Raw genomic sequence first — 16,820 nt, 5'->3', positions numbered from 1 at the left:
ATCCTAATTTAGAAACTGAAAGATTCATGCGTTCTATGGGGAAATTTCTAAGGGCAACTACAGCACAAGGTAAAACATGGAAACAAAATGTATACTCTTTTCTGAGAGACTATCGATCAACTCCCCATCGTACTACTGGCAGATTGCCTGCAGAGCCGTTATTCAATTGCAACATCAGATTAAAACATTCTGGATATAAATAATTCACTAACAGAGACACTCAACAAGGACTTGATACAAAAAGACAGTCATGCCAAAGCCAAGATGAAAGCTTACACAGATAAATACTATCAAACCAAATCTGCTCTTTTTGCTGTTGAAGATAGAGTCCTGTGTCAGCAAGATAGATGACACAAGTTGGATACTCTATATGATGTGGTCCCATATATAATTACAAGGATTCAAGGATAAATGATCACAGCAGTAAGAAATGGATGTACAATTACTCAGAATTCTTCTTTCTTCAAGAAATTACACAAAGATAGTAAATTATCTGATGCAGAAGATGATGACTCTGATATACCCAAATTAATTTAAGAACATGATAACATGGATAATAACATAGAGAGCAGTGAGGGCGAAGAAAACATAGCACATGATCAGTCCTCAGATACTAATAGAAAATACCCCCAAAGAGAAAACAGAAGACCTCCTGAATACCTAAAGACTATGAAAAATAATATTACAGTGTTTTCATATAATGTATTATAATGTCATCATGCAACTCTTTTCTGTGAAATATATTTGGTCTTATTTCTAAATAATAGGCATAGTATGGATGGGCTTACCAGACATCCTAGTTTGACTGGGATTGTCCCTGTTTGGAGGCGCTGTCCCAGTGTCCCACCCGATTGTTAATTCTGTCCCACCCGGTGCCGGCATTATAAATACTGGCAATGCAAAATCCATTTTTTTTTTACATTCTGATTGCAATTGGCTAGCATAGCTGACATGGGTGGTATTATCAGAAAATGCTATACTGTGTAGGTAACCAAATGCCCCCTCTAAACTCAAAATAAATTGCAAGTACCACACAACCCTACAATTGGAAGCGACACACAGTGACACACCAAAATAGCTTTATTCATTCAATCCAAAAACACACTGCGGTGAGAGGAATTTAAGGTGTCATCTGACAAAACACTGCCAGCAACAGTGACATGGCAGGGCAGAACCGGGGCTATAAGGAACTGGTAATAATCGTGGAAGAAAAGGGAAGAAATGACTGAACCAGGACACAAAGAGATTCAGTAACGGAAGCAAAGCAGGATCAGGAAAGAGTTAATCATAACCGTGGCACCAAGGCACACAGGGCAGAACAGAAGCAAATAAGACCAGGAATATCCAAGCTACCTCCCGTTCGAACTACCATGCCTCCCCACAGAGTGAGCATAATCCGTTCAGGAAATTGGTGAGTCAGAATCAGCAGTCATCACTGTGCCACAAGTAGTGAGTATCTCATTTGGGTCATAGTGTCACAAGGACTGACCTGTTGAAACTAGGAGGTAAATAATAAATGCAACCAAATTGGATCTTGGTGTAGTATTATCTAGTACTGGTATTTATTTACGGAAGCAACAATTATGTAACTTAATTTCCTAAAACTAGACTCTCTTATTTTACTGGTACAGTCTCCAACTCCTATCAATAAATGGTGAAATTTTTTCACTGTTATTAAATATTTTCACTAATATTTTCACTGTTAGGGTCAGTGCTTACCATGAATACTACGTGAATAGTTATAATTCACTACTGACTGCTTCTACTCTAACCTCCTATCACTAGACTAGCGCTGACCTCCCAACCACAACCATTAACCACTAATGACTTCTAGTTACTATAGGCTTATTGATTAGGATGCGAGAAATGTAGTTGTTATCCCTCCCTTAGCTCTAGGGAGCAGCATTAGACATCTTTTCTCTCTATTATACAGCAGACGCAGAGAGGTTTAATAGAGATTTAAAAATTAGCCTTTATTGTTCCCCCAAATGATGCATTCAAGTGCAACAGATTAAATGGCTACTCTTTTATATGGGTGAAAAATAAAAGGGATGGGTCTAAAGGGAGTTCATTTTTTTACATTTTGCTATGGGGCCTAAGGTTTCTTTAGTTATGCCCCAGACTGGTCAAGCAGTAGCATCCCATCAATGAGAATTCTGCCCCTGCTCTTCAACTACTGACTGTTCATTCAGTCTTATTACTAAAATCTGGTCATAAACACAGACCAGTAGTTTAATGTCCATATCACAGTACCAACCTCCATCCCTCTACAATTGCAGGGCCAGTATGTGTCTCCTTATGTGCACCATGCTGTTGCATTGGTCATACTAATGATAATTAACACTGCAAACACAGATGTCATCATGTATAGTGTTCAATATACTATAATTCCTCTGTATATGTAGAAATAATAATTTGCATAGCCATATCCTCACCATCTCTGAGTAGTTTCTGCTTTTCCAAACCTTACTACTTTCATATAACTGAATGATCTAGTGCCACTTATTGATACCTTCTATTCCAGTTAGAGCCTATTTTTAAAGAGATTAAATGATGCATGTTTGAAAATGAGTTCCGGTTGGCAATTGTCTTGCCCCTTTGACCACGCCCCTGACCACCCCCCACTGTTACAGTGCCAGGTGGTCCCAGTTTCACCTCTAAAAATTATGGTATGCCTAAGTATAGATATAGATAGTTATATTAATGCATAGTTTAATTGTTATGTTTCTAATCTAAAGTAAGGGAGGGATATGATGTTTGCTGTTACGTCATAATCTACAGTATAGTGTTTTCTTCCAGGTTGTGCTCTATTAACCCCTAATCCGCCTATAACCCACATTGCAATTAACCTCATAAAGTATATTAACCCCTAATCTGCCATAAACCCACATCGCAATAAACCTAATATAGTATATTAACCCCTAATGCGCCATTAACACACAACACAATAAACCTAATAAAACTATTAACCCCTAATCCACCAAACCCACACAACGCAAAAATCCTAATAAATCTATTAACCCCTAATTTGCCAAACCCCCACAATGCAAATAACTAATTCAATTACTAAGCCCCCTAACCTAACACCCCCTAAATTAACCCCAATTTCCTAAATTAAAAAATGCTAAGTTACAATTAAAATAAAAAGGCTATTTTTTAAAAAATAAAATTTTTTTTTTTGAATTAATCTAAGATTACAAAAATAAAAAAAGTCTTACATAAAATAAAAAAAAAAATGTATCAAAAATAAAAAAAATTAAACCTAATACCTATGAAAATAAAAAAGCCCCCCCAAAAAACTCACCCCTAATCTAATACTAAACTACTAATAGCCCTTAAAAGGGCCTTTTGTATGGCATTGCCCTAAATTAAACAGCTCTTTTCCTTAACAGTAAACCCCCGCCCACCAAACACCCAAAATAAAACACTAAAAAATCCTAAACTACCCATTGCCCCTAAAGGGGTATTTGTATAGGCATTGCCCTTAAAATGGCATTCAGCTCTTTTACTGCCCTTAAAAGGGCATTCAGCTCTTTTACTGCCCTTAAAAGGGCATTCAGCTCTTTTAAGAATGCCCAGAAATCCCTAATTTAAAAAAAAAGCCTAAGTCTAACCCCCCAAATAGGTAGTCACCATTTCTGAAGTCCAGCGTTGAAGGTCCTGTTCCAGGTGATGAAGTTTTCTTCCAAGCGACCGACATCTTCTTCCACTTCCTACTTCATCCAGAACCAAGCCGGCGCTGAGCGGAGATGAGCGCGGAGCAGGACTGGCGACAGCGGAGCAATGGAGCATAAAGAATCCTCTTCGCCACTGTACACTAAATTGTGAATTCAAGGTACGCTTTTAAAGATGGTGTCCCTTGCATTCTTATTGGCTGAATTGATTCTTCAAATTCCAATCAGCCAATAGGGTGAGAGCTACTGAAATCCTATTGGCTGATTTGAACAGCCAATAGGATTTCAGTAGCTCTCATCCTATTGGCTGAATTGAATTTAAATACTCAAATCAGCCAATAGGAATTCAAGGTACCCCATATTTAAACGTGTACCTTGAATTCAATCCTCAGTGTGCGGCGGAGATCGTACAAAGAGGATCTCCACGATCCATGGCTCTGCGGTCGCCTGTCTTCAATTCCGCCATCGCCGGTCTTCTGTTCCGAGGTCACCGGTCTTCATTTCCGCCCTCCGCTCCACGCCGGCTTGTTCCTGGAAGAAGATAGAAGAGGTCTCCGCTTGGAAGAAGTCTTCAGCGCCGGACTTCAGAAACAGTGAGTACCAATCTGGGGGTTAGACTTAGTTTTTTTTTAAATTTTAGTTTTTTTTTAGATTAGGGTTTTAGATTAGGGTTTTAATGGGCACTCTTAAAAGAGCTGAATGTCCTTTTAAGGGTAGTAAAAGAGCTGAATGCGTTTTAAGGGCAATGCCCATACAAATGCTACTTTAGGGGCAATGGCAGTGGAGGCTCCTCCATTTGTGCACAAGCGCACGTGCCCCCCTGTCAGATTGCTGAGCAAAAAGAAAAAATGTCAGATGAGAAAAAAAAAATAAACTGTCAGATGCTGAGAAAAATAAAATAAAAAAAATTATGCTGAATAAAATTATGCTGAATAAAATATATTTTTTTCAATGGCCCCCTATTGGAAAAATTATATTTTATTTTTTTTAACCCCCAAATATAACATTCTGCTTGTTTTTTTTTTAAAAAGTAAAAAAAAAATTGTGTGTGTGTGTTTCTTTAATACAAAACCGCACGTGCGATAGGCATGATATAGGGCTCTGTCAGTGATGCCTACGTCAGTCTGCAGGATTTGGGCCAGCCTCAAGCAATTCTAATTGATAGCTTGATCGCACACACTGAACTGTGCGAGTGGGGAGGGACAAATTCCAGCCTGTGCTCTGATAGGCTGCACCATGACGCCGGATACGTCATCACCGGCTCCTCCCCCGCATCAACAGGCGTTCTAGCCATACTGAGCTGACCTGTGCTGTTATTGAATTTCAGCAGTTACACAGCACCAATGTTCCCTCTAATGAGCGCGATTAAGGGTGCGCATCTTGGAGCGCCAAAAGCCTCAGCAGAGCTCAGTTTTGTAAGAGCAGGGCCCAGGGTGATGATCGCGGTAGATGGGGATGCGCATGTTGATGGAAACTCCCGTAACATCACTTCAGAGGTCCGGTAAGGCTCCCTTACATATCCGCTATCACGGATATTTTATCGGGCAATCTGACGGCCCTAAGGCTTATAATAAGACGGCCACGAGCGTCACTGTGGATTACAAATTCACCACCGCTAGCCTAGCTTCATTTTTTTCAAACACTGAGATATTCCATTTCCTCCTATACATAACATGTGAGAAATATCTTGTAACTACGGACTAGGATTCTATACTATCACCTGGGATATTTTTTCAGTATCTTTTTGGGATACAAGAGGCATCCTTTTTTCAACATCATTGACTTTATCTTCTTTTTATACTATCCAGATTTTTAATATTATTAACATCTCATTTTTAGCTGTGCCCACAACATGCGTTTTGAATTAATTGGATGGATGAATGATTATATTAATATATGTTTTATGCTTATCAGTTTGTTACATTTTATTTGTAGTAAATCCCTAAATAATTTATATATATTTAAATACTTTGGATTTTTTGGATCTGATATTTATTTTATTATATTATATTTTCTGAACTAATTTTAAAACAAGTGTACACCTCTAGCTTTTCAAGCGCCACTCTATTATTCTTTTCTTTGATTTATAAGATGCTTATCTATTAGAGTTTACAAAATGTTTGCATTAGGTTTAGGATTAAGGGTAATCTTATGTCACTTCTGCATAAGTGACTCCCATGAACTGTTGCTTTGCTTTTTTGCACACTTTAGATTCTGCAGTTTAGATAAATTGTTTGCTAACCAAATGTTGGTTTGCTGGGTGTGAGGTGAGTGTGTGTGGCTGTGTGAGTGTGTGTGGCTGTGTGAGTGTGTGTGGCTGTGTGAGTGTGTGTGGCTGTGTGTGTGGATGTGTGTGTTTAAGAGCTTGTGAGGGTGTGAGTGTGCTTGAGAATGTGAGGGAGAGGGTGTGAGTGTGCTTGAGAATGTGAGGGAGAGGGTGTGAGTGTGCTTGAGAATGTGAGGGAGAGGGTGTGAGTGTGCTTGAGAATGTGAGGGAGAAGGTGTGAGTGTGCTTGAGAATGTGAGGGAGAGGGTGTGAGTGTGCTTGAGAATGTGAGGGAGAGGGTTATGTGAATATCTGTGTGTGGGTTTGTGTATGTGTGTTATGTTTTCAAGTGCGCACACATTTTGATCACTTGCCAAAAATTTGCACAGGTAAATTTTTTTGCGCCCACTTCTCAACAAAATTAGAGGGAACAATGTTGGGCACCCTTGTCATTTTGTTAATTTGAATACCTGTAACTAACTAGCACTGATTAATTGGAAGACAAAATTGGTTTGGTGAGCCCATTAAGCCTTAAACTTCATAGACAGGTGTATCCAATCATGAGAAAAGGTTTTAAGGTGGGCAATTGCAAGCTGTTCTCTATGACTCTCCTCTAAAGAGTGGCAACATGGGGGCCTCAAAACAACTCTCAAATGACCTAAAAACAAAGATTGTTCAACATCATGGTTTAGAGGAAGGCTACAAAAAGCTATTGCATAGATTTAAGATGTCAGTGTCCACTGTGAGGAACATAGTGAGCATAGTGAGGATATGGAAGACCACAGGCACAGTTCTTGTTAAGCCAGAAGTGGCAGGCCAAGTAAAATATCGGAGAGGCAAAGGATGGTGAGAACGGTCAAAAACAGCCCACAGACCACCTCCAAAGACCTGTACTGGGAATCTTCTTGAGCGTCTCATGGATTCCACTCAATATCAGCAGATACTTGAGAATAATGTTGAGGAATCAGTCACAAACTTTAGTTGAAGTTACCCCAGGGGCAGGATATTTCAACAAGATGATGACCAAAAACACTGCTGGTTCAAATGGGTGGGGCCATTTGAGGGGCGTGACTTTCTCAAAGGGGCGTGGCTTTTTGAAAGGGGCGTGTCTTTTCAAAGGGGCGTGGCTTTCTCATAGGGGCGGGGTCTTGTGCACCACCATCCTAAAAATTCACCAGCCGCCACTGGGCAATGGGTAGTTTAGGTTTTTTTAGTGTTAGGTTTATTTATTTTGGGGGGTTTGGTGGGTGGTGGGTTTTACTGTTAGGGGGGACTTAGATTTTTTTTGAAATGCAAAAGAGCTGTTTAACTTAGGGCAATGCCCTACAAAAAGCCCTTTTAAGGGCTATAGGTAATTTAACATTAGATTAGGGGGTGTTTTTATTTTGAGGGGGCTTTTTTATTTGCATAGGGATTAGGTTTAATTTATTTTTTTTGATAATTTTGTTTATTATTTTCTGTAATGTTAGACTTTTTTATTTTTGTAATCTTAGATTAATATAATTTTTTCTTTTTAAATTTTTAAGTAATGTTAGCTTTTTTATTTTAATTGTAACTTAGTATTTTTTAATTTAGGTAATTGAGGTTAATTTAGGGGATGTTAGATTAGGGGGTGTTAGGTAAGGGGGCTTAGTAAATTATTAGTTATTTGCATTGTGTGGGTTTGGTAGTTTAGGGGTTATTAGTTTTATTAGGATTATTGCGTTGTGTGGGTTTTGCGGATTAGGGGTTAATAGTTTTATAAGGTTTGTTGCGATGTGGGTTGATGGTGGATTAGGGGTTAATAGTTTTAATAGGGACTTTGCAATGTGGGTTAATGACGGATTAGGGGTTAATACTTTTACTAGGTAGATTGCAATGTGGGTGAATGGCAGATTAGGGGTTAATACATTTATTAGGTAGCTCGCGATGTGGGTGAATGGCAGATTAGGGGTTAATAGTTTAGTTAGGCATATTGCATTGTTATGGGGTTGTCGGTTTAGGAGTTAATACTTTTACTATTAGTTCCAATGTGGGGTTGATGGCGGTTATAGGGGTTTTACGTGTCGGGTTTATTTTTAGGAGGCGGGTAAGTCTTTTACGGGAGATTTAACTTTTTTTTATTTTGGTACGCGCCGGCAGTTTCTAGCGTGCCGTAAGTCACTGGACACTCAATAAATTTGTATTTATGCTCATTTCTGGACATCGCTAGTTTATCTGACTTATGGCACTTTATGAACTGCCGGCGTGGTTTATGCAAACACACAGGTCTCAATAATATGTGTATAAGCATAACACAAACACACCTAACCGACTTAGACCTAATTCACATATTTATGTGACAACAAGTTTAACTGATACAATTAAGGGCTTTGCTAACAACTATAGTAAGAGTTGATTATATGTATATTTATTTATGTGAATGGATAACACAAAACGGAGATACATCACTTCCAAGTGAATATGTGTCACATTAATTTAGCACATTTTGTATCATATTACTAGCAGCACAAGTGTGACTTCATCACTTGCTAACAAGAGGGTATAAGTTTATATAATCCTCAATGGCAGGTGGTGATTAAAATATTATAATAAAGGCAATATTATAATTGTATTGGAGTCACCACACCATTTATAACCTGGAATATATCTCACATTGCAAGGAAGGGGAACACGCAGAGGAAGGGAGAATAAACAAAAGAGCAGCCAGAGGCTGGAGCTGCACACAGAGTGGACACCAGGGCAGCTGGATTCAACCGAGAAGACCCTTGGGTCCATTCTCATAGATTTGTGTGAATCAGTAAATGTAATTAATCTATCTAAAATACCTTTAAGTAAAAAACACATTTATGTATTGTCTAAAGGCCTGTCATTCTGCCCTTCTAATCAAATTGACAAATTCTAAATTATAAAGGATATACAGCTATATACGCAAATTAGCTCTTAATAAGTTTTTTCCACAAACAGAAAATCAACGGGGATGGAATACTGAAGAATTCTAATCCATCCAAGCATTATAATATTTACTGGAAGAATCAGATCCAGTAAATTTTGCTAAATGGAGAAACAGTATTCTGAATAGATCCACTTTCTTACCCAGAAATATCAACACATCCCAATTAGACATATTTAATGAAATGGTATGCAGCGATATAACTGCGTTGAAAATATCTCCAACTCACTGTAATTTAACCAATAAGGAAAGAACGGCACTCCAAAAACTAAGACAAATGGATGAGATAGTAATTTGCAACTCAGACAAAGGGGGGGTGGATTTAGTAATATGGCCGTTAGACATGTATCTTAAAGAGGCCCACAAACCGCTAAGAAATCTTAGCTGCTACACTAAATTACTGCATAATCCAATGACAGGATACTTGAAAATCTATGATCATTTGATAAATCAGGCTTTCTCCCAAGGCACAATATCCGACAAAGAAAATACATTTCTTACTGTACAGAACCCCAAGATAGCTACTTTCTATCTAATACCTAAGGTGCACAAAGACCTGCAAACACTGCCAGGTTGACCAATAGTTTCCGGAGTGGGGTGCCTAATGGAGTAAGCAAGCCAGTATGTGGGTTACCGTTTGAGAGAATATGTTCAAGAGCTACCCTCATACATACGCAATATCATGCAACTCTTATAAAGATTGGAGAATGTCAATTTAAGCACAACGACTTGGTTAGTCACAACAGATGTTGAGTCACTGTATACATCTATTGACCACAATATGGGCATTAAGGCAGTCGAATACTTTTTAGAGTCCAAGTCTGAAGAAGATGCAGATCACGATAGATTTATTTTAAAATTACTGAATTTTATTCTGAACTATAACTTCTTCATATTTGATAACAGATTTTATCTGCAAACACGGACAGCAATGGGGACGGCCTGTGTTCCCACCTATGCAAACCTATTTTTGGATAGGTGCGAGGCAGGTCATGTCTTTACTGATAAAAATACGGAATTCACCAACATGATTCCGCTTTGGCTGCGTTACATAGATTATATTATTTTCATCTGGGAAGGAACATATGATCACCTACAGGAATTCCTTAATAAACTAAACCATAATAAATTAAATATCAAATTAACACATGAAGACAGCCAAAATGCCATAAACTTCCTGGATTTAACTATCAGCAAGGATGCTGATGGGAACATCAGAACTGATTTATACAGAAAAAAGACGGCAACCAACAGTTTACTTTACAGTACCAGTGCCCATGCCCCAGGAACCATCAGAGGTTTACCCACTGGTGGGTTCCTAAGAATACGCAGGAACTGCTCTGATGACCATATATTCAAATTAAGAGCCAATAAATTAGAACAGAGACTAATCAATCCTGGTAATAGCAAAATATCGGGCATTACAAACAAACAGAAGGGAACTACTGTATAAAAACGTTAAACCAGACTCTAAAGCTCCAAGATTAATCCTTACCTATAACCACCAGACTACCCAGATAATTTAAATCATAAACAAACATTGGGAAATCTTGATGACAGATCCTATCTTATAGAGCAAACTTGGGGACAAACCAGCTATTGGATATAGACGAACTAAGAATCTAAAGGATTTAATAAGCAGCAGTCATCTACAAAAAGAAAACACCAAATAAGCATTCAACCCCCGGCACTTTTAAATGTGGCAATTGCAGTACATGTAAACACATGATCAAAGCCAACCACATTGAAGACAGGTTTGGGACCACACATTCCATCAAAAGATACATTAGCTGTAACACAGAAGGAGTAATCTATGTTCTACATTGCAAATGCAATCTCCTCTATGTAGGGATGACTACCCGTAAGCTCAGGATTAGACTATTAGAGCCCCTACGGAACATCAAAAATGCAGCCAAAGATCTGGAAAGTGGGAAAGTTATAACCAGTGTAGCATCCCATTTTTTGAAATGCCAGCAATCAAATTGAGATGAACTTCAATGTTGGGGCATTGAAAAGGTAGCTCTTGGCATTAGAGGAGGAGACCTTGAGACAACATTACTCAAGGCGGAGAGTAGATAGATCTATTTATTGAATACTGTACATCCCAATGGGATGAATGAACAGAATAACTATTTTGTATTTCTATAGGTCAACCTACTAAATTCCCTATCATCTATAAGTACAACTGGTGTGGTCAAATCAGAACCTAATGGTACATGTACTCATAGTACCATATCAGAGCACAACCCAGACAACTTATAAGTCGTCACCCAGTTAACAAGTTTGGTTACCCAAATTGATGTTAGTGTGTTGGTAGCACCAGCGCATGGTGATGTCACTAAAGTGGAAACAGTTAACCCACAACATACACAGAATGATCATAAGGATCAGCACTTTTGATTTAAGAATCACACAATTTCGTTAATAATGTTCAATATGTATATGTTTGTCACATGTGTTTCACATTCATAAGCTAAGAATTTTGATAACACCCATGAGAGAGAGAGATGTTGTTATTAAATATTAATGTTAAATCACTCACATTTTTAGTAAATGAATTGGAGCAACAGTGGTATTGCTCTCACATATTAATATTAATGTACAATATAATTTGTATAATATGACATAGGCGCACTAGCACATTGGTCATATAAACAGATCATATGTCCATTGGATATTATGTAGCATTTATTTCACTTAATTTCACGGTTTCATAGGTTACTATAAATTAAGCATTGAGACTTATAGTGTGTTTGTGGTATATTACAGAAGCACTGATATATATATATATAGGATACAGAGTGAGCACACGCAAGTTTTCTATTGTGTAACGCTATCAGTGTTCATATTTTTTTTTTTAAATATTGTTTTTTATTGAACAATTTTCAAGTTTACAACAACAACAGGTAGGAATAAGAGAAAAAGGGGAAGGGAGGGGGGGAAGATAAATAAAATTACAAATAGACAAGTAAAATTAAGAACATTATGAAAAAGGGACGAGACGGTATGAGTCATCACAACAATTTTTAGGATTGTAGTAAGTCAATTAATTAATTATCAGCCGGGTGGAAGCTAGAAGGGTAATTGACAGCAAGTGCGTTAAGACGAGTACAAAGATGGAGGGGAAGGCGGAGACAGTGTTAGGAAGGAGACAGAAAAGGGAGAAGTGAGAGGAGAGGTTACAGGCGCTAGTGCTGGGGTCTCAGTGGGTTTATGGTTTCCCAATAAAACTTGACAAGGTGGTAGTGTGCCATCCTGTTATTTTTAAAATAATAGTACTCCTCTAGGTGGATTAACTCTTGTGTTCGCGCCTTCCAGGTCTCTATTGTGGGAACTATTTCTGTTTTCCAAGCCCTAGCTATAAGGGATTTCGCTCCATTCAAACAAATCTGGAGGAGATGCGCGCGGAGTTTACAGGACTGTTTGGGTGTGTCATTGAATAGTACCATGGCGGGTGTAATTACAAATGGTGTATCAAATAATGGGGCTACAAATCGTCGTAGAGCCTGCCAAAAGGCCCGCAGCTTAGGGCAGGACCACCATATATGGGTCATGTGACCAACGCCTCCGCAGCTCCTCCAACATCCAGAAGGGGAACCAGGATAAATGCGGGAGAGCCTCAACGGTGTTAAGTACCACCTGGTTATGATTTTGTAATTCATTTCCAAGATTTGGGTGGAGGTGGATGAGCTGTGAGTGCGCTGATACATTTTTTCCCACTGTTCCTCTGAGAATTCCAGTTCCAGCTCAGCCGACCAAGTCTGAGTGGTTTTAGGCAACCGTTTATATAGGCACGTGTCAAGGATTCTCTTAGACAAGGCTAGGGAACCCTTTAGGGCTCCTCCATGTCTGCAAATAGATTCAAAGTGCGTAAGGGGGCGAAGGAGAGAGAGTTTATGGGGGGAGGTTGCTAAAAGGTGCTGTAATTGGGAATATTTAAGCCATTGTCCAAAGGTGCCCTGTAGTACATCTGACAATTCAGGAGCAGATTTCAATGCGCCCAAGTGAAGGAATTCACAAAGTGGAGAAGAGAGGCCTAAGTCAGAAAATCTAGTGTATGTGCTCGCGGTATGGATGCTTTGTAGCCATTCCGTGTTTTGGAAAATTGGGAACATGGGGGAAAAAGGGGAGGAGATTCCAGGAACGTGGTCCAGGATACTGTCCCATGTGCGGAAAATATGTTTATATAGGGGCGAAGTTTTTGTCACTAGCGGTCTATAAGTATGGGGCAGCCAACAGAGAGGGCCTATTTGAGGAGATTGGAGAATGTGTGCATCTAGTAATATCCATGCTTTATCTATGTGTCCTACATGCCAGTCGAGCACACGTTGTAGTGTACCCGCTTGGTAATACTGGGTGATGCATGGGACCGCCAGTCCTCCTTTGATCTTTGGTCGATATAAAGTGTGCCTCGCTACTCTAGGTCTTTTGCTTCCCCATATGAATTTATTAAGGGTCGACTGCAGCTGGTCTAGGTAAGTCTGAGGGAGGTCAATAGGAACTGTCTGGAAAGTATATAGAATAAGAGGCAAGATGGACATCTTAACCACCTGCATTCTGCCCCACCAGGAAAACGGCTTGGATTGCCAATTTTGGCTACTAGATTGGATCCGTTTAAGGAGCGGGATATAATTAGCCTGAAAGAGAGAGCTTATTTTAGGGGTGAGGGCAATACCTAGATATTTCATCTGATCGGTACATAAATGGTATGGGCATATCTCGGAAATGGCCGCAAATTGTTTAGGCTTCATGTTTATATTGAGGATATTAGATTTTTGATCATTTATGTGAAAGTGTGATAGGTTACCAAACCGACGGAACTCTGCTAAGAGGTGAGTAATCGAATTACGGGGGTCGGACAGAGTTAACAAGATGTCGTCGGCATATAGACTGATTTTGTATTCGGAAGGACCTATTGTAATCCCTTTAATGTTAATATTATTCCTAATGTGTGCGGCTAATGGTTCCATTGCTATCGCAAACAGCAAAGGAGAAAGTGGGCACCCCTGGCGGGTTCCATTGTGTATTTGAAAGGGATCTGAGAGAGTATTATTAACTTTGATCCTAGCTGAAGGACTGTCATATAAACTAAAGATTCTATTTATGGTCGTGTCTCCAAAGCCGAATTCCGTCAGAGTCGATTTAAGATATGTCCAGTTCAGTCTGTCGAATGCTTTCTCCGCGTCGGTAGAGACCAGGACTGATTCAATTTTGGAGGTAGACACGTAGTCTATTAAGTGCAATGTTCGGATAGTATTGTCCCTGGCCTCCCGACGCGGAATAAAGCCTGTCTGGTCAGTGTGTATAAGTCGTGGTAGCAGTTTATTAATTCTGGTAGCGATAATTTTGGCATAAATTTTTGCGTCCGTGTTAATTAAGGAGATGGGGCGGTAACTACCCGGAAGATTGGGGGATTTATCTTGCTTGTGGATCAGGGTAATATGTGCTGACAGCATATCTCTGGAGAAAGGTTCATGATTATCTATTGATTTGAATAAAGTGGCTAAGTGCGGGGCTAGAATGTGCTTAAAAGATTTATAATAGGAATTGGACAATCCGTCTGGGCCAGGGGTTTTGTGGTTAGGTAGGGATTCAATAGCTGAGAGAATCTCGGCCACTTCGATGGGTGCATCAAGTTGGTCTGACTCCGACTGGGACAAGGTCTGAAGACCTGCACAGCGAACATAGTCCTCACATTCCGCTCGAGTTTGGCTGTCATTTAAGGGGGGGAGTTGGTATAAGGACTTGAAAAATGTATGAAACACTCTAGCTATTCCCTTGCTATCTTGAATGTCCACTGAGTCTTGCGAAGATATTTTGTGTATAAAGGAGTTAAGCGTCCTTTGACGAAGCGCTTTGGCCAATAATGTGCCTATCCTATTCCCCTCCGTAAAGTAAAGCTTGCGCAAGAAAAAGGCATGTTTCAGGGCTTCCCTATTGAGATATGCGTTAAGGTCTCTTCTGGCTTTCGTCAGCTTATCCTCTAGAAGTTTGTTGTGTGGTGCAATTGCAAATTCTGTCGCAGCGCTATTTAAATTTGTTGTCAGTGAGTCGAATTCTTTTCTCCTTAGTTTAACTAGGTTTGCTTTATATTTAAGGAAATCCCCTCTGATAACTGCCTTGTGCGCGTCCCACACTATTTGAGATTTCGTCGTGCCATTGTCATTTAGGGCAAAATAATCCGCTAAGGATCGGGTGATCTCCTCGGACAGTTGTACATTCTTAAGCAGTGATTCGTCTAGTCTCCAACAGTATTGGGACACGGGGGCTGAAGGCCAGGAGATCTCTATGGAGACAGCGGAGTGGTCTGTCCATGACACGGGGGTAATGTACGAGTGTCTTGTCAAGTGTAGGTGATTCTGATCAATAAAAATATAGTCGATCCTAGATGAGGATCTCTGGGGATGTGAATAGAAGGTATAGGTTTTTGTCTGGGGGTGATGAAGTCTCCATATGTCCACTAACGTCAGGTTCTGTATTTTACTCTGAATAGAATGCAGTGTGGAGGTAGGTATGCAGCTGCGCCCCAGTGAACAGTCCAGCGCCGGTGACAGAGCGACATTAAAGTCACCTGCCAGCAGCACGAGACCAGTAGCTATGGGTGTGAGAATATCTAAAGCCTTCCTAAAGAATTTCGCCTGGTGTTTGTTAGGTGCATATAAGTTCACTAGAGTGACTGGCTGGTTATACAGGGTGCCTATTAAGACTAGGATTCTACCTGTTTCATCTTGATGTTTGGATGTGAGAGAGAAGGGAAGTCTTCTGTGAACCAATATACCCACTCCGTTTGTTTTAGTTGTGTTATGGGCAAAGTATCCCGTTGGGTAGGTGCGAGAGGAGCATGTCGGGGCCGCTGCCAGGGCAAAGTGAGTCTCCTGCATATAGACAATGTCGGCCTCTTGCCTATGAAACCAGTTTAGAGCGACAGACCGCTTGGTCGGGGAGTTAAGACCTTTCACATTTAGTGAAAGGAATTTAACATTAGGGGAGCTCATGACGAATGAGAAGTAAAGTGAATATGGTACGATGATATGTCGCTCTGCGCTGTGTATGAGTTATATTACATGTATGGAGTGTATGGTCACCCACAGAGGAGCACTTACTTGTAACCTTGAGACCCAGCAGTAGAGCAACAATAACAGGATACAACTTGAGAGAAGAGGGAGTAGAGAAGAGTGAGTGAAATCCGGCTTGCTGGAGAGAGAGCACAAGCATAAACATTAGTTCATACAGTAAGAAATATGCATAAAACAACATTTTTAGCATGTAGAGCATTGTTGGATGACATAAAACAAAAGAACTGTAAATAAAACTATTAAGCGTAGAGGGGTTCAAATTAAAAGAAAAACTAAGTGTTGACATCACACTATATGAGGGTATCAAACAAACAATGATGAGAGGGGGAAAAAGAAAACTCTATATTTAGAGCTACGCTCGATGCAACAATAAACTCGGGCTGAATAAAGCTGTCAGGGATTATTGCCTGAGGATGCTACTGTAAGGTAGCCTGTTTAAATTTAGGAAGGAGAGAGAGCGGGGCGTCAAGCAGATTCTCTTGACCATATTCTTGGGCACACATGCTGGGATAATTAGTGCAGAAACCAAGCCCATACATCATGGGATATAGCACATGCATTTTATATAACTGGGGAGGGGAGAAACTTGGAGACAATAAAAAAAACCAAAACAAAAGTCTGCGTGTAGAGTGGTTGTGGTTTTCATGTGATCAAAAAGTCACTAAGTCATTACAATGTACGCTTAGTGAAGCCAACTAAGCGAAGAGAACAACAAATAAGCTTCATACTACACCAAATGAGAGGAAGGAAAGGGCGAACCAAAGCCCTCAGGAGAACTTGATCAAGTAAGTGGTGCAGAAGCAGTATCAGCAGGTTGTGGAGAGTTACAGGTGGTTCTGTTTCTTTTCCTGTTTACTGTCGACCAATTCTGC

The sequence above is a fragment of the Bombina bombina genome, chromosome 1 (assembly GCF_027579735.1).
Source record: "Bombina bombina isolate aBomBom1 chromosome 1, aBomBom1.pri, whole genome shotgun sequence".
NCBI classification, from domain to species: Eukaryota; Metazoa; Chordata; class Amphibia; order Anura; family Bombinatoridae; genus Bombina; species Bombina bombina.
Note: the sequence above shows the minus strand (reverse complement) of the source record.